Raw genomic sequence first — 7979 nt, 5'->3', positions numbered from 1 at the left:
CTTAATTCCTGCAACGAACCTACAGCTTCGGTCTGTTCGAAACCCGAGGGCTACGGACATGACAAAGTGTAGAAGAAGGAAGAAGAAGAAAATAAACATAGTACGGAAAGTATGACGAGAAGGAGGAAAGATGTGTAATTCATGAGTGGAAGTAGAAACAGGGGACGTACTAGTATCAAATATAGAAGAAGGTAGAAGAAGTAAAATAATATGATAGGATCAAAAAAAGAGGTGAATAAGATAGAAATGAAGAATATGATCAAGAGGAACGAGCAGATGTAGTTCGAGATATAGAGGGCGAAGCGGAGGAGAAGGAAGGAGAAAATGTGATTAAGGAAAAGGCGAAAATGACTGACTGTTATTGTGTAGTAAGAAAGAAAGTAAAAAGTGAAAGGAAAACTTGGAAGAAATTATAAAAATGAAGAATACAGAGGATAAAAAGACGATGATAGAAAAGTGCAGGGGGGAAGTGGATCGATGGAAGTTTAAAAATAAAGGGCTGTATAAAATTAGGTGAGAAAGAAGGAGGATGAACTAAAGATGTGATGTGACGAAGAAGAAAGAGGAAAAATACACGAAAGAACTATGAAGGAGGGATAGAATAGAAATGAGGGTCACAGAGTAAGTAAGAGAACAAAGGAGGAAAGAAGAAAAGATGAAAGAGTGTGATTATAATGATGATGGAATGAAATAAGGCAGGGTTATGGAGGCAGATGCCTTTCGTCCACTACCTTTTGTCCACAATTTGTTTCGTCCATTACCTTTCGTCCACGTTCTCTTGTCCAAAACCGATTGGTAGATACAATTTACGTACATCCCTACATTTTGTCCACACCTTTTATGTCCATAACCTTTCGTCCATATTAGAATGCAACTGAAGGCAGTGATTGTAGCTGAGATGTCGCAATGTTGTTTGGGCTACCATTTGTACCTTTACAAAATGTTTTCGAAATATTTGATTTTGTGACGAAAGAGCAACAAAAGAGGCTGAAGAAGTTATAGAATCGTGGAAAGAGTTTATGTGAGAGGGATTCGTCGACGAGGAAGGCGAACGGGGTGCAATGCAAGATTTCCACCGGAAACATAGAAAGTGTACGAAGCAGTACTGAGAGGGAAGAGAGGACTAACAATGCTGTCGAAGGTTGGCATAGTAAATTTTAAAAACTCATGGTTGTTCATCATTCCAGCATTTGGAAGTTTTCGGAAATCTTGCTGGATGAACAGGAATCAAATGAGCAGCTCAAATGTTGGGAAGACACACGCGAGTCCGTGCACCATTAAGTCAGACATGTGTCAATAATCATGAACGCATCAGGGAAATGGTTACAGTACGGTATGAAGACTACAAGAACGACGGCCGGCTGGAAACATATGAGAGGAATTTCATATACAGAGTGTTTCTGTGGTGGTGTTACAAACTTTCAAGGATGATGGTGAAGGGCACTTGTATCAATTTGAGATAAGGAACCCTGGTCCGGAAAATGTTATGTTTTATTTAACGACGTTCGCAACTGCAGAGGTTATATCAGCGTCGCCGGATGTGCCGGAATTTTGTCCCGCAGGAGTTCTTTTACATACCAGTAAATCTACAGACATGAGCCTGTCGCATTTAAGCACACTTAAATGCCATCGACCTGGCCCGGGATCGAACCCGCAGCCTTGGTCATAGAAGGCCAGCGTTATACAAACTCGCCAACCAGGTCGAATGGTCCGGAAATGACTGAGTCGAAAGTTACAAGCAAAAATAGTTGTGTGGAAATGAAATAATTTTATTCCTCTGTACACCTTATTTATGTGTATTTATCTGTACATCTTACACATACTGTATTCATCTGACGTTGTTTACTTACAGTATTGCATTCAGAGCGCTGTCTGAGGGATGGGGACAAGAAACTACACTAAAGCAATGCAGATAGCGTAATGTGTAACGAACATGGTAGGTCCTGATATGCATGTCTGTAGACAGCAGTGTATGTGTACAAGTTGCAGTGTCCAGTCGATCAGTCCTAGTGTAATGGAAGAGTACACGAGAGCGGAATATGCAGACCTGATTTTCGAATACGGATGAGCCAATGGGAACAGTAAACAATCTCACAGATTGTATAGGGTACAAGTACCCACGTAGGAGACATCCGGCCCATACTATCTCTCCACGACTGTTCCAAAGGTTAAGGGAATGAGGACACGTGGTGTGAAATTACAATTCCATTTCCACACAACTATTTTTGCTTATAACTTTCGACTCAGTCATTTCCGGACCATGGTTCCTTATCTCAAATTGATACATGTGCCCTTCGCCATCGTCCCTGAAAGTTTGTAACACCACCTCAGAAACACCCTGTAGATTAAAAATTAATCCTGCTGAAGTTCTTCAGGAAGAAGAAAATGATGACTAATCGTGTTTATAATACAAACAATATGGACATTCAACAACACATCTAAATTTAAATAAATTACATTTTCACCAAATGAAATATGTTTCATGTCATCTATATTTTTTTTTGCCATAGTGGACGAAATAGTCAGTGGACGAAAACATAATGGACAAAGCATGAAAATGGACTAAATGTTCAGTGGACAAAACTTAATGGACGAATCATGAAATAGACAAAAGTGTCAGTGGACAAAAAAAAAAGTGGACGAAACGTAGTGGATCAAACGTACTACAAAGGGAAGATGGGAGAGTGGCGGTGAAAGAGATCAGCAAATTACACAATAATTAGATTTCGGAGACAAAGATGAGAGGGAAGAAGAAAGAAGAGAAGGCAAGGATGAGATGCACAAGAATAATATACAAAGTTTAACAATAAATTGAAGATAGGAGAAGCAAGAGAAGAAACAGAATAAAGAAGATGATACGAAAAAATTAGAAATTTATGGAAAAATAAATATGGAGAGAAAATATGGGAAGATAAGAATGGGCACTAGTAGAATATTAGAAGGAGCATGAGTAGGAAGAGGAGGACTGCACAAGAAGTAAAAGAAAAACTACTAGACATTGCATATGTTAGAAGAAGTCCAGAAACAAGAGCAGAAACATATGAAGAGCAGCAAAGTCGAGTTAACAACACCGGGCGATTTACTCGTGTCTGCCACGGCACGGGAAGGTGCGAAGCTGTGTGCTATTCGGCACAGAAAAACACGAGAAAACACTTTCTTCCAAGTCCAATAAACTCCAATGATAGAGTTCGGGAGGAGAGCGAAAGAGAAAGAGAGAAAACACCTTCTGATGTTGGGGCGAAGTAAGAAAACTTTTAAAAACTCTCTGTATGCCACACGAGGGTTGCTAGGATACGCAGGAGAATCTCATCCGCACACCGCATAGAGAGCTCTGCAAGATATCTCCCCCTCCCCACACTCGTGTGACAAATTTTAATCTATATTCATACTACCCCTAAATGCGGTGGAAAGTTTAGATTAATATACATACACAAAAACCTGGCACAGGAACTTTACATCAACTCAGTACTAATTAATAATGCACATAAAAATTAACTCCAACCAGCGATTTTCTTATGCCAGCTTCAATATTATCATGTCGTATCCTAGCAACCATATAATTATAGAGATTGCGGTAACGCGAACTAGGAACACCGACTCTAAGGTTTATAAATTATAATTAACAACATTCGATAAGTTAAGAATAAGTTTTTTTTATATAATTTGTAATATTACATTTCCTATGTTAGCAACCAGATTTACAGGGCGGGCCATAAGTCATCGTACACTTAGATATATAGGCTTACAATGTAATGTACTGTAGATTTACTAGACCTGGTGACAAAAGGATGTGGCAAGATTTAAAGATAGTTGATAACAATGACCAAAATATTTAATAGCAGTGACAATAACAGTTGAATAACGATAGTATGTACTATCGTATTATCAGGGACAATCCTACTATCAGGGACTGAAATGCTTTACCTGCAGACTTACTAAAGGTTTTACCAACAACCAAAAATGTATTTAAAATAGGCTTAAGGACTTTACTAATAGACGGTAGTATATTATACACACAATTTGAAGGATGTAATTGATATTTTGTTATTTGAAGTGTTGTATCAGTGAAGTGTGAAGTGTGTTGTGTCGGTATAGTGTGTTGCGTAAGTGAAGTGTGTTTCTGTCTGTGAAGTTTTACAGTTTATAGTGGCAGTGCAAAGTATTTGAACAGTGAAATGTTTTTGAAGTGTTAGTGAAATCAGGATAGAATCAGTGAAATGTGTCGTAGTTCCAGTGCAGTGAGTGAGTTGTATGCAAAATGAGTGTAGTGCTGAAAGGTACTTGTGCAGGTATTAACATATCATACTCGTCGTTTTAGTTCGAACTTAGGGTTAAGATACAAATTAGATTTACTTTAAATGTTATTTTAAGTGATCGAGCTTCATTTAATTTAGGATGCTCTCTGTTATTATTATTAATTATTATTAGTATTATTATTAAGTTATTATTAGGCCTAATTGTATTTTTATTAATTGTGTTCATTATTAATTGTCATTTATTGAGTGTAATTAGTTTATTAAGTGTAATTAGTTACCACTGCCAACGGGTATATACCCATTTGCAGTATGAAGAAATACATACATAGTGGAATTGTGAACAAGTTGACAGGTACGAGTAATTATTTTCTTGAAAAGCGATTGGTTGCGAGTGTTTAGGTCCACGAGAGGCAGCATACGGGGCAGACAATGCAACAAATTATGACAGTTTGAAAGGAGATTTGGAAGGCCACCCCCACGAGAAGCAACACTGTTAGCTTGGGAAAAGCGAGCCTTCATTACTGGCTCCGTCAAAACAGTCCCCGAAGTGGCCGACCAGTTGTCAGACTAGATACATGTGCTGCAGCTGTTGGATTCATTGAACAGATTACCAGCACCATTACCATGGCCTCCACGATATCCCGACTTGACAACACCGGACAACAGCCCGTGGGGGTACAGTACATAAAAGAAAAAGTGATTGTTATACGGTATCAAACAAACGACGAACTGAAAGACGCTGAGACAGCTGCCTTTGCAGACATAACACAGCAGTTAAATAAAATGTCACAAAGGACTTGGAGACATCCAATTCTGCATAGACAATGACAGAGCTCTCACAGGCCTATTAGATTAGGTAAGTAAGTAAGAAATGAAGGGTTCAGAGCCATAGTGGGCCAAAAGCCATTCATTAAATACGGAGAAAGCAAGGGTTAAAGTTTAGTGAATATCATAGTTTAATGAAGATTGACATATAATTTAGTTTTAATGTGTATAATTTATATTATTTACTATATGTTTCATTAAATTGTGATATTCACTTAATTTTAACCCTTGTTTTCTCCGTTCTTAATATATGGCGCTTGGCCCACTATGATTCTGAACCCTTCAAATATCTATTGGTATGGCGTGTAGTAAATAAGTGAACACTTGTCAATTGACATAAGACGAACTGCTACGATTCAACTATAATTAACAAAAAATGAAATAAAAAAGCGAATTTATTATTCATGTTTAATAGAGTGTTAATACTAACCGATAATTCCTCTGAATCTTTTTCCCCCCAACTCAAACAGCTTGCTCAGTATTTTTCACTACTGAGCTAACGTCTTTTTCGAACGAGTAAAACTTTTAAGGACCTGAAGAACTGGGCTGTTCCCAAAGGGAAGGAGTGCCGTTTATCTCCTGCAGACCAATTTATCAGTTGTTATAAATTCGTATATCTCAAGTCCCCCCTTTTTTTTTTATCTATATCCCAATGTAGTACATTTAAGAAGGAAACCCCATCCGTGGTGCACATGGTCTAGACCCGCTGTTTCAGTGTCAACGATTGCTCCTGTTGATTGGCTATGCCTTTATGACCTTTGAATGTTACTGATTTAAAATATAAGAACTGTCAGTACAAAATCTGATTTAATAAAAAGTAGCACATACTTAACCTATGGCATGAAAAAATTTATGGAATTATTACTTATATTCACAAATATTGGTTATTTTTTATATCGAATAGAACAGGTATTTGTCAACCTCTGATACTACTCGTCACCCATCCATACCTGCAACAATATGTGCTTGAAAGTTTGGACACACACTACGAATTCACTACTTTTTATAGTTCGTTTGTTATTATTAGAGGGCGGATGTTGATGACCTAAAAATCTACTTAAAATGATCAATAAAATGCCCTTAAACTAATGGAAAAATGACGTGAAATTAAAAGAAAATGACATTGAAATATTATTCACCGTACTAGCTCCACAACTTCTTAAAAATTAGTCACCTTGTTTCAATGACTGCCCTGCAAATTTCGGAGAGAGGAGGCAACTTCCTAGAATTTGACTAAGACGAAGGAAAAGAGCGTGCAACAAAATGAAAGTTATAAGGGAAAACTATAGATTTTTTACAACGTGTTCCACTCAGGACTGGTCCATATCAGTGTCTTCATTCTCCGTCTCCTCCTCCCGCTCTTCACTTTTCTTACCAGACCTTCCAGATGGGGAGTGTAAATGACAAAAATTGTGGGCACAGCATGCATTCTTGCAATCTTTGTGTTAAAAATACTGTCTACTGTAGTACATCCCTTTCGTACCATATTGGGGACACAACGTCCTGTTGGCCAGAAAACTGTGAAAGTTTCCCCCCTTCCAAACATGAATTCTAAAGATATCCTCGTACCAACAAAAGAACAGTATCGGTCAAAGCCCTCACTTAAACTAAGTTGTTGTCAAGCATTTTATATTACTTCTGTTGTGTGAGGGATGGACTTTAGAGTTTGTTCCAAACTATAAAACTCAAACTTCACTGTTATTCAATTATTCAGTAGGTAATTACTACTAGGGCCTATTACTGATCTGTTTGGTCAGAAAAAGATTTAACAGGCCTATGTAAAGAAGAAAATGAAATGCATTCAAAATGATCTAAAAGTTCTTCAAAGTATTAAAAATGATAAAAAATGCCGAAAAAAATGTAAACATGACCTATTAGTTTAAAAAGTAAAAAATGCAAAAAAAAAAAAATTAAATATAAGAAATTATTTTTTACGCTGATATTAACATAGAAAGGATTTCTATATTAATAGGCATCGTCGTAATGTGCAAAATAAGATGACTTTTCATCAACATCCGCCCCCTAGTTATTATTGTATCTCAATGAGAGTTTATTTACGTTGAAATATTCTCAGTCTGTTTCGCAAAATAAGCACGAATCTTATCACACTAAGAACTTTTTTGTTGCAATTTAATATACACGTGAATTATTAACCTCGAAAAATATTTTCACCGGCTTGAGTAACATTCAAAGCAAAGAAAAACTCTCCTGTTATAGGTCCTGACAAAGTCCTTAGGGTTAGAGCCAACACCTTAGTGCAAACACTGCACTGAATACGGTTGTCAGTCCTACGTACTGGGTGCCTTTTTCGCCAATGAAATACCCCAGCTACTCAATGCAGGTAACGATTGAGTAAACACCAGGGTCATAGTGCGGAGGAAACATTAGATCAATGAAGAGAATCTATGACAATCGGGAATCGAACCCGTAATTTTGTGGGTTAAGGTCAACGGCTTGAGAGAGATACTACCACCTGGCCTTCAACGAAATTCTGTATAAATAAATTATAACACTGGCTCTATCGTTGGAATGTAAAAATATAGTATTATGAATGACCTTGAAAACATTTCACTTTTAGTTTTATGATTAGTTCCGTATCCTATATTTACCGTAATATCTTCTGTCAACGTATTGGAATTCATAACATTCCCATTCCCGGTCGGGGCAAGTTACCTGGTTGAGGTTTTATCCGGGGTTTTCCCTCAACCCAACATGAGCAAATGCTGGGTAACTTTCGGTGCTGGACCCCGGACTCATTTCACCGGAATTATCACCTTCATCGCATTCAGACCCTAAATAACCCTCTTGTGAATAAACCGCCATTGCTTTCTCGCTCATTCATAATGGTAACATAAGCAGATTGATTTTAAGGTTAATTGTAATTAATTTAAGTAAAAT

Source organism: Periplaneta americana, chromosome 6 (assembly GCF_040183065.1).
Source record: "Periplaneta americana isolate PAMFEO1 chromosome 6, P.americana_PAMFEO1_priV1, whole genome shotgun sequence".
Taxonomy (NCBI): Eukaryota; Metazoa; Arthropoda; class Insecta; order Blattodea; family Blattidae; genus Periplaneta; species Periplaneta americana.
The sequence above is the reverse complement of the archived record's forward strand: the minus strand, read 5'-3'. Positions refer to the sequence as shown.